General features: G+C 47.0%; 1 protein-coding gene and 1 pseudogene across 2 annotated transcripts in view; both read right to left on the reverse strand.

Annotated features, from left to right (window-relative positions):
* AFF1 (ALF transcription elongation factor 1) overlaps window positions 1-14,555 on the reverse strand; it is a 280,369-nt gene that overhangs the window by 197,184 nt on the left and 68,630 nt on the right. The window lies entirely within an intron of this gene.
* LOC142443570 (malate dehydrogenase, mitochondrial pseudogene) lies at window positions 12,743-13,443 on the reverse strand (annotated as a pseudogene).

Consider the following 14,555-nt stretch of genomic DNA (forward strand, 5'->3'; position numbering starts at 1 on the left):
CAAATAACTAAGACACAGTGGGCTCTCCTGTAGGGAGTAGTCAGGTTTTCCTATTCTATTGGGTAGGAAGTGAAAATCTCAGAAGCAGGAAGGGAGAATCTCAACCATCAAGAAAGAAGAAGGAAGACCACAAGCAGAGCTTGTCCAAGATAGCTGAGGCAGGGCAGCCAAGGCAGCAGCACCAACAACACGGCACAGAGCAGGTCGGCAACATTCCCAGCCCAACGAGCACGTAAAGCCAAGTGCCTGTGGGCGGCAGCAGCACTAAAGGAGCTTTGTAACACCTGTCTAAGCAGAGCAGAGGCCATGGAACCATGTGGCTGAGCGGTTGAGGGCCAGGGAAGTGTGCCTGCCAGCATGGCGTGCGCGCACACGTGCACACACATACACACACAAACTGTATCCTTAACATTTTTTTAAAATCATTTTATTGGGGGCTCATACAACACTAATCACAATCCATACACCCATCCATTGTGTAAAGCACATTTGTACATTCGTTGCCCTCATCATTCTCAAAACATTTGCTCTCCACGTAAGCCCCTGGCATCAGCTCCTCATTATTTCCCCCTCCCTCCCCGCTCCCCCCTCCATCATGAACTCTTGATAATTTATAAATTATTATTATTTTGTCACATCGTACTGATGTTTCCCTTCACCCACTTCTCTGCTGTCTGTCCCCCAGGGAGGAGGTTATATGAAGATCCTTGTAATCTGTTCCCCCTTTCTCCCTCACCTTCCCTCCACCTTCCAGGCATCGCCACTCTCACGACTGGTCTTGAGGGGTTCATCTGTCCTGGATTCCCTGTGTTTCTAGATCCTATCTGTACCAGTGTACATCCTCTGGTCTAGCCAGATTTGTAAGATGAATTGGGATTATGATAGTGGTGGGGGGAGGCATTAAGGGCTTAGAGGAAAGTTGTATGTTTCATTGTTGCGACTCTGCACCCTGAGTGGCTAGTATCCTCCCCGCAACCCTTCTGTAAGGGGATGTCCAGTTGCCTACAGATGGGCTTTGGGTCCCCAGTCCACACTCACCCTCATTCACAATGATATGATTTTTTTTTGGTCTTTGATGCCTGATACCTAATCCCTTCGACACCTCATGATCACACAGGGTGGTGTGCTTCATCCATGTGGGCTTTGTTGCTTCTCAGCTAGATGGCCGCTTGTTTACCTTCAATCCTTTAAGACCCCAGACGCTACATCTTTTGATAGTCGGGCACCATCAACTTTCTTCACCACATTTGCTTATGCACTCACTGCTCTTCAGCGATTGTATCGGGGAGGTGAGTACACAATAATATGATTTTCCTGATCCTTACTTGTAACCTCTTAGTTTCCCTAACAAATCCCAAAATTGAAAATACTGTTGAAACAGAAGTAAGTACCATGGGAAAGGCAGTCGGTGTCAGAATAGGATAAAATAGTTGGAGAGTAGAGGCTCTTTGGATATTACCAAAGAAAAGTTGCCAGTGGATTCCTTGAAGCATCCTGCTTGTTCTTCTCCAAGTTATGCAGTCTGAAGGAGGTGCTAAATCATCAGTACTCTCCACCGGTTATTTTCTCTGGTTTCCACTGGGGTGAGGGGGGGAGGGATGTTCGTTATCACCTCTTGAGGAAAGAGGCCTTCGACAGAGAACCCTGGCTCTCAGCCAAGTCTGATTCATTCCAGTCTATAAATTCTTTTTCTGTCAAGCCCCCGACTGACCCCTGACTCAAATCCCAGAATTGTCCTCACACCCTGCTCAGGAGGGGACAAGTGGCCAAGAAAAGAGCACACAGCAGCTCCCTAGGGGCAGTCAGTGTGTCCACCATGGACCCAGGAGTTCCCGCCCCCAGAGAAGCACTGATTAAGCGAAGTCTGCCCACAAGCAACACCACTGTTCCCACATAATAACAGTGTAAAAAGAATCTGAGAAGGAAAACAAGCGGGAGTGGCTGTTACCGAAGGAGCAGAGAGAACACAGCCAAGATATTTAATCCTCTTCCTGATTTTCAGGGCAAGAAATTCAAGGACCAGGTTTGTCCCGGTTCAAATAAGCTTTTTGTTTACTCGGCACACTGGATGTGCTAATGAAAATGCAAACCACAAAAGACTGGCGTTACCGGAACCATGGCACCTGAAATGTGCCCAGATTTGAAGCGTGCAACGCCAGGGCAGTCTCTCTGGGTGTCGATCAGCCACCGAGGTGAGAAATTGCTGCGTTCCTTTGCTCAGTGCTGCTCTCTATTTTTAGAGGGAGGCTTTTCCCCCTCCCACTTGAGTTTCATTTTGGCTAATTATTATGTGTCACCATAACAGATTCAAACAGCCACAAAACAAAATATGGGCGGAGAAGTCCATCCTTGTCCCCTCGAGTCATTGGCTTATCAATCTATCCACTTGTTCTTTTAATATATGTATTTCATATTCCTCTTCCCTTGCTAAATAAAAAACATTACTATATACTATTTCCACACCTTGTTTTTTAAGAATAACATATACTAAAAAAAAAAAAAAAAGAACACCCTTGGGAGAAAATGAGAGTGTTCATTTCCCTTTACAGCTGTGTAATTCTCCACTGTGCCAAAGACCTGGGGGTCGCTTTGTTTTGTTTCAGGTTGTCTGGAGCACACTGCTCGTGGCTTTTGGAGAATTTCCAGTCTTTTGCCATCACACCGACTCTGCAGTGAGTAGAGGTGTGTCCATTTCTCATATTTCTACCTGTGTATCTTGGGGAGAGATTTTTTTTTACATCTTATTAGGAGCTCATACAACTCCTATCACAATCCACATACATACATACATCAATTGTATAAAGCACAACCGTACATTCTTTGCCCTAATCACTCTCAAAGCATTTGCTCTCCACTTAAGCCCTTTGCATCAGGTCCTCTTTTTTTCCCTTCCCTCCCCGCTCCCCTCTCCCTCATGAGCCCTTGATAATTTGTAGATAGTTATTTTGTCATATCTTGCCCTATCCGGAGTCTCCCTTCCCCCCCTTCTCTGCCGTCTGTCTCCCAGGGAGGAGGTCACATGTGGATCCTTGTAATCAGTTCCCCCTTTCCAACCCACTCACCCTCCACTCTCCCAGCATTGCCCCTCACACCCCTGGTCCTGAAAGTATCATCCACCCTGGATTCCCTGTGCCTCCAGCTCCCATATGCACCAGTGTACAACCTTTGGGGAGAGATTCTTACAAGAGAGTGTCCTGGGCCACACGGTAAATGCAAATCTTGGCACCTACGGACACATCCTTCTCATATGCTATGCCATTCTGCATTCTCACCAGCTGTGCATCTCTCTTTCTCTCTCAATCTCTCTCTCAGCCTTGCCAACAAAGCATGTTATCCAACTTCTGAGTTTTGCCAGCCTGATAGGGCAGAATAGCTTTATGCAGTTTTTATTTGCAACTCTCTTATCACGCATGATCGAGCATCTTTTCACATGACAGACACATTTAAGACATGGAACTCTGCTGACAGGCTTGAAATTTCAGAAGAGTGTTCAAGTAAATTTTTCACTGAAGTAAAAAGGACTATTAAACGCATTCCTGAAAAATCGGGAGTAAGCACCACCACCCACATGCACCCACATGATTCTTATTCCTATCCGTTCATGTCACACACAACCTTTATTGAGGAAGAGTGCACTGACACCTGCCCCTGGTACACTGACGTCAGCCCGGGCAAAGACATGGGAGAACGCCAAAGGTTGGGGTTCAGCGGTGCCCCCGGAGCTGGAGGGGCACAGCAGTTGAGAGTATCTGAGGTGCGTGTCCGTGAGGAGTTGGCTGTCGTGCACTGGAGTGCTTCTGGGCTTCAGAAACAGCCTGAAGTCCTTGGGTGATGCACCATTAAACACAAGTGGCTCCTGACCAAATGGCTTGAGCACAGAATTATACCAGAACAAGGTTGCACCAGAACAAGCCTATCTTTTCTATTTCTTTTTAAAAAAAGAAATCATTTTATTGGGGACTCTTACAGATCTTATAACAATTCATCAATTGTATCAAGCACATTTGTACACGTGTTGCCATCATCATTTTCAAAACATTTCCTTTCTACTTGAGGCCTTGGTATCAGCTCCTTTTCCGCCCCTCCCTCCCCCGTGAACCTTTGATAAATTATAATTATTATTGCTTTCATATCTCACACTGTCCACTGTCTTCTTCACCCACATTTCTGTTGTTCATCCCCTTGGGGAGGTATATATTCTATTTTTTTAAAAAAGGTGCGTGTGGAGGGTGGAGGGTAAGGATGTAAACCTCTGGGTGCTGCAAACAATTTAAGATGCTAATCAAATTTTGGACAGTCGAGTCTATCCACAGCCCCTCAGAAGAAAGACGTGGCAACTTCCTTTAGACTGTCTAGCCTGTAGGACTCCTCTGGAGCATAGTTCCACTCTGACACACATGGAATCGCCATGAGTAGGAATCGCCTGGATAGCAAGTGGTAGAAGTATTAATGGGAGAAAGGACGGACTACAAATATTGGAGAATTATACTGAGAAACACAGAAACAACCCAAATATTAAAAATGCAGCTGGAGTAAAAACTGATGATAAAGTTCCTCTAAACCAGCAATTCTCAACCTGTGGGTCATGATCCTTTGGGAGTCAAATGACCCTTTCACAGGGGTCGCCCAATTCCTAACAGTAGCAAAATTACAGTTATGAAGTAGCAACGAAAATGATTTTATGGTTGGGGATCATCACAACATGAGGAATTGTATTAAAGGGTCATGACATGAGGAAGGTTGAGAACCACTGCTCTAAACAAATGCAGCACCCAACATGGATTGTAGAAAATTAGTAATGTCCCCAAAAGTGTTCAATTCAAGGACAAAGATCAGCCCCACCCACACACAAGCTGAAGCCTACTCAAGGCAACCTCATGCACAGGAGAGAACTGGTTTTCCATGCCTGATTTGGGAGCAGAGAATGAACTTTTTCTTCCAAGGCATTCCTGGATGGCCTCAAACTTTCAACCTTGCGATCAGTCAAACATGCCAGTAAGCCCTGTGAAGCACCAGGGATTCCCCCAGGCACATGTGTTGTGATTTGATGGTATTGAGTCTTCGACTTACAGCGACCCTCTGACGAGAGAAAGAAACACTGTCCAGTCCTGTACCATCCTCACGATTATTGTGCTGGAACCACTGAGCTAGTCTGTCTCGTAGAGGGTCTGCCTTTTTCCTGATACTCTGCTTTGCCAAGTATGATGCCCTCTTGCAGGGACTAGTCTCTCCTGGTAACACATCCGTCTTATCACCCTCAACTTTTACGGAGCAATCTGTTTGTACTTCTTTCAAGGCAGATTTGTTTGTTCCTCTGGCAAACCCCAGTGCTTCCAACATTCTTTGCCAACACCATAACACAAATGCATCCATTCTTCCTTACCCGTTGTCCAACCTCCACATCTGCATCTAAGAGGTGATTGAAAACACCATCACTTGGATCAGGTGCATCTGAATTTCTTTTCTTTTTTTTTTTTTTTAAACATTGTATTAGGGGCTCATACAACTCTTATCACAATCCATACATACATCGATTGTGTAAAGCATATCTGTATATTCTTTGCCCTCATCATTTTCAGCATCTTAGTTTCAAAGGGTCTTCTTTGCTCTTGTAACAGAGGTGGGATCATTTAAACTTACCATGAAAATCTGAGAAATAAGCAAACCCACTATGAAACTCTTCAACTGCAATTACTATGCAGATTCTCTCGTGATTGGAAAAGAAAAATGGAACAATGAGAAATGAACCATCACCAATGGAACACCATTAAGAGAAATCATAATTCCCAGATTCTTTTATCAAAGTCATCTAAGCAAACCCTTCAATACAACTACACCACTTCACAGCTTCCTTCTCATTACACCTATCAGTAATCATTTACCGTTTCCCTTACACCCATAATTAAGGCTCGAAGAGTCAACACAGCGCAGGTCAGGGTACAAGTGTGATTCACCTTTCTATCTCCCACGGCACCATGTGCAGGAGGCACTCAATAAATACTTGGTGCATGAAACAATGACAACGCCCTCCCATAGCAACATGCCCGGACTTTTCCGTGGGAGGACCTTTCTCCTGAATTATGAGTTAGGGCAACTCCCTTGTCAACCTTTCAAATAAATTCGCCAGGCATTTGTCGAGGACGCAGTGTGTGCCAGAGTCAGACAGCACCCTTGGCACTGGGATATAAAATGAGTAACACTTAGTCCTTAACACCCTGCGGGAACTCGGTCTGCTATGAAAAACACCGACTATAAGACACAATGGGAAAATGCCACGGTGCAGGCAAAATGCTGTGGGAACACAGGTGGAGGAAGGACTAATTAGGTAGGCACTGAGGGAGAAAGGTGAGGTCCGAGGGCGCCGCAGAAATACCAGTCCAGCACCCCCTCTTCCTCCCCCACATCACCACTCCTTCTAAAACAAGATTGAAAAAAACACACAGAAGCATGATCGAGTTGGTATACGGCAAATGAACCGCCTACCTGGGTCTGCAATCACTCAAAGCTTATTTCTATGCAAAGACAAACACCATAACCACCACCGCCCGCATTCATGGGGCGCTTGCGAGGTGTGTCAGCCACGGTCCCAAGCACTTTGTAAGTATCAGGTGCCTTCCAGGGCTTCCAATGTTCATGGAGAAATGGAATGAAAATGGAATTTCCCATGGGTTCTTTGTACCGAAGCTTATTTACTCCTTACAATATCATGGCAAACTAAGTGCCATCTACCATTGTCTCGGTTTCTATGGTGAGGACACTGAGATACAGAGAGATATAAAACTTTGTCCTAAATATTGGGCTTGGGAATGCTCGAAACGGAGCTGTGAGCTCAGCTCAGTCCCCAGCGGACCTCCCCTCTCCCCCTGCTTCTTTACCACGCACTTCCTGGCCTCACTTCCCACTTCTGGATTCCTTGTACCGCACAGCCATCGGCTGCAGACTGTGCACACAGCTCCAACTGCTCCAGACCTCTGGGCTTCTGGGTGGAAGCCCCTTCCGTCCCCCTCACCTACCTCTACCGCACACCAATAAAGACCTGACTGGGGCCCCTCACACTACCAGTGTTCTGCTTTCGTGCAGCCACTATTAACGGACTATACCCATATTTTTATATGTACATTTCTAGCAGAGAAGTCCTTATGCCCACCTGGGAACATTCATCTTTGCTTTATGCTAATGTAATTACTTATTTAAATGTCTTCTATTATATATGTCTTTTGCTTTGCTTTTTGGTGAAGTTTTCCACAGCAGATTTGACCGTTTCTCCACATCAGTCAGGTTTCCCACAAAAGGGGCAGCATTCTCACTCACTGTGTTCTGCTTGTTCTGTTCACGTGCTCTAGTTTCCCTCTGCCCTGTGTTGTCTCATATGGATTTTTTAATGGGGCATACTACTCATGGGTATTTTTCATTTTTGTGCCAATCCTGTTCTTCTGCTAAATGCTGACTTAAGCGGATTGTTCGGGCTCAATAAATGTCTTATTTTAAGACAATAATATAAATAGCACCTCCTCAGGGAGGACAATTCCAACCCTTCCTCTTTATCCATTTCAAGTTATTTTCTTTCTCAGATCAATGTCCCCCATCCCTAGTATTTGCCACAGATCTTTTTTTTTTTTTAATTTTAGGTCTTCTCATTAGGAAATCCTTTAGAGTAGGCTTCATGGCTATGGGCTGCGAATTCCATAGCACTGGGGTGCTAATTCCAAGGTCACCAGTCTAAACCCACTAACCATTCTGAGAGAAAAATGAGGCTCTCAGCTCCTGTACAGAATTATAGTCCTGAACCGCCTATAGATAGTCACTGGGATTCATAATTGACTCGATGGCAGTGTGTTTATTTTTTTGTTAGAATACATGTTTCATCGGGGCAGGATGCTTAACTGTTAGCCCGATTTGTCACTGTATCTTCCACATCAAACCCTGGCACATCAAAGATCAATAAGCATTTGTAAACCCACCTCCCTATCTCCTGGAAAGAATGATTGTCTTAAGCAGTTTTGTATCTCTACCACACAGCATACAGGAAAAGGCCTCACTCAGTGTTTGTCTGTTTTCAACCAAAAGGCTAAGGTTTGATGAGTAAGTCTTTGCCAGGAAACTAGAGCTGGGAGAGCTGGTTCTTACTTACTGCCATCAAGCTGATGCTCACTCAGTCAACCCCCTGCAGACTTCTAAGACTGTTTATGGGAGTAGAAACCCCAGGCTTTTTGTGCTGAGATGCTGGTAGTTTCGAACTGCAGACCATGTGGATCACAGCCCACTGAACAACCATGACATCACCACGGCTCCCAGAGGTGGGAGAGGACCGATATATGCACAGAGGCAATGGGGAGGCATGGCTTTTGGAGGAAAACAGCACAGCCTGCGTTAGGCTATTGGGTGAACAGGAGCTGTGGTGGTATGATAGTTAAGCATTCAAATTGGCGGCCGTTTGAACTTATGTCACTTGTGGTGCAGTAAAATGTCTTCATATGGCTCTTCTACCCAAGTCTCTGTAACTCCCACCAAATGACTGTGTGAGACTATGCAAACAGGGTGTGCGTAGCACAAATAGAAGGGATCAGTCAGTTGTCATTACCATTCCCCCTGGCTGTGAGGATGAGCCGTCTTTGAAGCAGCAGTAGAGAAAGCTCAGGATCCCTTTGGAAGAGCACACCAAGATCTCGGCCTGAAGGAGCAGAGGCTGCCGAGAGCAGAGGTGCCAAAGACTATGGCCCAGAGACCCTGAGGGGCAGTGCTGACACTATCTTGAGGGTAGCTTCTCCTCTTCTGGCCTGAGACCATGGAACTGTGGGGCAGAACAGGAAGGCTGGCTTTCTGGCAAACAGATGCAAAGAAAGGCCAAGGGGCCATGTGCCTGAGAGTCTGAAGAGTGGAGAGCGATTTGGCTGCTGGCTGAGGAGACTAATGACTATATCCTTAGAGTTTGCTGATCCTGACTTGTGGTAACCCATTAACTTCCCTAATCACCCCCTAATTGTGAATCTTGTCTGGGAGTTGTGTGTGGCCACTGCAACACTGAGTCTAGCATAGATGGACAGTGTCGTGGGAGATCCAGTTAATATCCGAACAGGTAATGGAGGGAGTGTGGAGGCTTGTCTGCCATCTGCCTTGTGGCAACAGGCAGGCCAGAGGAGGTCCGATGTAGCCCTCCATTGCCATTTATTTCCCTGGTGACTCTGTGGGAGAAAAGACCGGGCCACTTTCTACCATACAGACTACATCTCAGGAAACTTTGAAACAGTCTACTCTATGCTACAGGGTCACTATGAGCCACAGCGGACCCGACAGTCACACAACCTTAGAAGGTGGACAGTAGAGAAGAGAGAAATGACTAAAGAGCAGGACACCAACTGGTTCAGTCGTGTTCAGGGAAGCAAAGTAGAATGGACCAAAGTTTTTTAAAAAGTTGGGTGCTCCTGAACTATAACCCAAATAGGAAAAGTGATGATGGGCAAACCTTGGGAACTGGGGCTCAGAAGAAGCCCAGTGAGCCCTTTCCAGAGACTGGCCTACTGACAGGACTGTGTGGAATACGGCACAGTCAAAGCAGCCTAGCTGGCTGCCATCTTTGATTAGGGCCAATCCTGTAGACATAAGAGATTTGGTGACTAAGCAATGTGCATGCTACCTTTGTTCTCCAGGATGGAAGCTTATTATAGCAGGGTGTGGGTCTGTCATTTTTCCCTGTTCCAGTTATCATAATTTTCTGGTTCACCAAAATGTTACTCGCTCTGATATGTTCCTGCTCACTTCCTAGGCCATCACCGAAACAAGTTCAAAGAAATGTGGGGAAAAAGGGACACGTACATGTTGGGTAGCAATGATTATCAGCGATCTCCAGCAGTAGTGGTTTTGTAAAGCCCATCTAGACGTAGATGTAGGCACTTGGAGGAGGCAGAAGTTAACTGAGCCAAGTACAACAGTGCTGGCAGTATTGTCAAACCTACTCACTCACAAACTGAGAAAGAGAACGAAGAACGAGGGGAAGGCCAGAATCTAAGAGCAGGAAGAGCAATAGAATGGCTGTCCTAGACAACTGCCTCATCGCTTGTTCTTTTGTCTCGTGACTTCATTTTTAGCTAGTCATCAAAGCTGTCTTCTGAATTTAGCTTATATGACTAAAACATTATGTTTAGCTTTTTTTTAAGGTGTGGGTTAAATGCTTCCCCATCATCTGCCTTACAAACATTTCATATGGCTACTGCTCATGAGAAGAAATGCCATCCTTTCGGAATATATCACATGCTAGCAACTATTGAAGGCATTTCCCATTTGCTCCCTTCGCTTAAAACCATACAACCGCAATCTCGTGTCAGCCAAAATGATGATGATGAGGCAGCAGCAGCAGCAGGAGATTACCTTTAATACACGTCTCTGCATTTAAACTTGCTGGAAACTTTTAAGTAGGGCAAAATTTAAATAAATTGAAGGCTGCCATAGCACTGCTTCAAAAGCAAGATGGCATGACTCCAAGGCTACCCGCCGCCCCAGCCCCCACCTTCCCCGAGAGAAGATCTTATGCAAGACCCATGACTGTACTCCTGTAACACTTCTTCACACTTCGGTTATAGAGACTTTATCGAACTGTCGAAGTTGATCCGTGTGCCTATCTTCCTGGATAGTGCTGGAAAAGAATACTGAAAGAACTCTGGCCTTCCTGAAAACAAACACATTTCTCTTCAAAGAAGGGCCGCACTCTGTTACTCGGCGCCATCCTGAGGGTGGGGTTTTCCGTCTTTCTCCACAGGTCGTCTCATAAGACTTTCAGGATCGAGACATTCTGGGAGAAGAAACAAAAGCAGAATCAACCCATTCCCCAACGGATTCAAATGAAAACTGGTAATAAGACCAGGTACCACTCCAAGGAAAGACACCGGTGAAGAACCAAGCTGGGTGCCTAAGGGGCACCCTCGGTGATGGCATGCACGCTGCCATTTACCCAATCTGTCAGACTGAGTCTAACACTGGGTCACTACCTGAGCAATTGAACTTGTACTGGCAAATGTCTGGTTTCTTCCTTGGGTTCTCTGCTTCCTCGTTGAGAGGTTACCGACAAATAATATAAGGCCAATGGTTTGAAGGAAAAAAAGAAGTACAGCCAAGATGTTCCTAAGAAGCAAGGGTGGACAAATCTCGCCTCAGGTACGCTGGATAATTATCAGGAGAGACCAGTTCTTGGGGAAAGACGCTGTGCTTGGTAAAGCAGAGGGTCAGAGAAAAAGAGGAAGACCCTCGAGGAGATGGACTTAGTCATGGCTGCAGCAATGGGCTCAAGCATAACCACTGTGAGGATGGAGTAGGACCAGACGGCGTTTTCTTGTGACTGGACGGCACCCAACAACCAGAGCAGCCACAGTCTTCCTGGAAAACAAAACAAGAACCCAAAGCATGCTCTTCCGACCCCTCATAGCCAAGTGTGTCACCTGACACAGTACATGCTTAATCACTGTGGGCTGCATCATGCATGGAAACAGTAGCCTGCAAGGAGGAGGAGGACTCCTCCTAAGAGTGACCTTCTGAGTCATCGCTGTCACTCGAGGAACGAAAGCTAAGGAAATCTGTGACTTGGACATATCCTTTCTCCTAAATTAATCTGCTTCCCAAAAGTTTTTCTTTTAAGTCTTATTGGCATATAATTCACATACGGTACAATCCAATAACTCAATCTTATTGAGGAGAATTGTACAACTTCACCACAATCATTTTAGAAAATTGTTTTAATGAAAAATTCACATTAATCTAATTTTTTTTGATAATTTGGCTACCTAACATTTTACATACTTCTTTTTCTCCCAGCTACTCATGTAACCAAAATAAACAAGCAAACAAACCCATAAGGCTCGAGTTGATCCCGATGCAGCACACTTGCAAGGCAGAGTAAGAGAGCTGCTCCCCAGGCATTCTGAGGCTGCACAGCTTCGTGGGAGCAGAAAGTCGCACCTGTCTCCCTTGGAGCAGCTGGTAAGCTTACAATGCTGGCCTCCAGTTGAGCACACAGCGCTTCAGCCCCTGTGCCACCATCTAGTTATCACACTTGTTCTATAGTGCACCACCCACAAGACAGGCTTTCACCATTCTCTCCCCTAAGTCCACAGAAGCCACGTGTGGTGAGCACAGGACCCAACCTAACTGGTCTCTCCTTTTCCTGTCTCTGCCAGCTCTAATCCACCCCTCTTTGTGCTGCCCAATTGATCTCCCTGTAGTACAACCTGTGATCAACAGGCCCCAAATGAAACCGTCCTTGTCCTCCACCCACCTGGCCTCCGTGCAGAAGCACACTGCTTCAAGGTGGTTACGACACTACAGCAGGAAGCCCGAGGGGCATCTGTGGGCACTCCCACGCCAACCAGCATAAATTCTGACGCACTCCTTTCCTGGCTACTTCTCTGCCTGTCCTGCTTGCCATTCAATCACGTTCATTCCCTTGTCTACAATGACTAAGCCTCGTCTCCAAAAGAACCAAACCAAACTCCCTGCCATCAATGATGACGCACAGTGAGTGACTCTGTAGGACAGGGTAGAGCTGCCCCTTGGGAGTTTCCGAGACTAACTTTTTTTTTTTTAAAAGAACTCAAAGATGGCTTTTATTGATGCTCTGATTTGGAAGGGATGGTAACATTCTTACAACAAACATCGTCAGGGAAAGTTAGAAAAGCAAGGAAGAGCTCTGAAATGACTTTATGTGACAAGAAGCCCAAATAAGTTAAGGGACCAGCGGCCTCCTCTGGCAGGCATCTTACTTCATGTTCTTCACAAATTCCTCCCCCTTCTTGATGGAGGCCTTCAGCTCAGGGATCGCGTCTGCGATCATCTTCTTGAACGAGGACACCTTGCCAATGCCCAGGTTCTTCTCCAGCCCATTTTTCCCCAGCAGCAAAGGCCTTGGAGAAGTACGTGCAGTCCGTCTCCTGGGACTTCACAAAGGAGCACTCGATGACACCCTCCTTGCCGTTCAACGTGTCCACGATGGAGAAGACGAAGCGGGCGTCCGCATAGGCCATGGACAAGGTGGCAGAGCCTCCTACCGCTTTTGCCTTGACCACCTCCGTACCGGCCTCCTGGATGCGCCCCGTGAGGGCCGTCAGCTGGTCTTGGGGGAAGTCCACCTTGGGCATTCACTGGGAGATCAGGGGGATGATGGGCTTCCCGGTGTGGCCACCAATGACGGGGACGTTGACTCGAGCCGGGTCCGCCATGAAAGTGTTGGCCCTGACGACGTCCAGAGTGGTCACGCCGAAGATCTTCTTGGGGTTGTCCACGCCGTGCTTCTTGAAGGCCTCCGCAGCGATGGGGATGGTGGAGTTGACCGGATTGGCAAGGATGCAGATCATGGCTTCGGGGCAATGCTGGGCACAGGCGGCCGCTAGGGTGGCCACGATCGTGGCGGTGGTGTTGAACAGGTCGTCCCGCGTCATGCCTGGCTTTCTTGGGACTCCCGCTGGGATGACCACCAAGTCGCGACCTTTCAAGCAGTCAGGCAGCTGCTCGGGTCCGAGGCAACCTTTCACATGGGCTCTGGTCTCCCTGTGGCTCAGGTCGGCGGCTACTCCAGGGGTGTGAGCGGTATCGTAGAGGGTCAGGCGGCTCACCACAGGGCTGTTCTTCAGGAGTGAGAGGGGCTGCTCGATTCCTCCAGAAGCGCCCAGCACGGCTACTTAAGCATGGTTCTCGACATTCGCAGCCCACCTCATAACCACCAGGCCACCAGAGCTCTAACTGCTGGGCACTTCGGATGAAATTTTAACTTTGCCAATGTTGTGGTAAGGAGTTCTGGTAGTTTGGTGGGTTTGACATGGACTGCTGGCTGAAAGGTCAGTGGTTCAAGTCAACCAGTTGTTCTGTGAGAGAAAAAAGAGGTTCTTAGAAACCCGAAGGAGCTGTGGTATGCTGTCCCTTCGGGTCACAGAATCGAGTCTGCAGCAGTTGTGGGAAGGTTGCTGTCACTCCAATCAATCCCAAGTCGTGAGGATCCCACGTGTGGCAGAGCAGACGTGCCATCGGGTTTTCTTGGCTGTGGGCAGTGGCCCCATGGCAGGGGGTTTGGTTTGCGTTCCTGTCTAGTGGTGAGAACTACCAACCTTGGGGCGCACAGGGGAGCACAAATGGTCAAGTCAATTCCGACTCACAGTGACTGGATACAAACTGAGCAGAACTACTCCCTTTGGTTCCCCAAGGTCGTTTTGGAAGCAGGAGCCAGAGTGAGTGCAAGCCTTTCTGTTAGCAGGGGTAAGGTTAACCACTGCACCACCAGGCCTCTTTTTCCCACCTCTCACTCACTGCCACCGGGTTGATTCTGACACTTAGGAGCCCTGGTGGCGAGGTGGGTTTCACATTAGTTGTTAACCACAGGTTAGCAGTTTGAAACCACCAAGGGAGAAAAATGAGGCCTTTTATTCTTGTAAAGATTTAGTCTTGGAAACCCACAGGAGCAGCTCTACTCTGTCCTAAAGGCTGAGTTGTTCCATCTAAATTGGCTGATAATCACATGACAAAAGTAAAAAAGAAATGGGTGTTGTTGATTCTAAGATGTTTTATTATATATGGGCACT

Source organism: Tenrec ecaudatus, chromosome 3 (assembly GCF_050624435.1).
Source record: "Tenrec ecaudatus isolate mTenEca1 chromosome 3, mTenEca1.hap1, whole genome shotgun sequence".
Taxonomy (NCBI): Eukaryota; Metazoa; Chordata; class Mammalia; order Afrosoricida; family Tenrecidae; genus Tenrec; species Tenrec ecaudatus.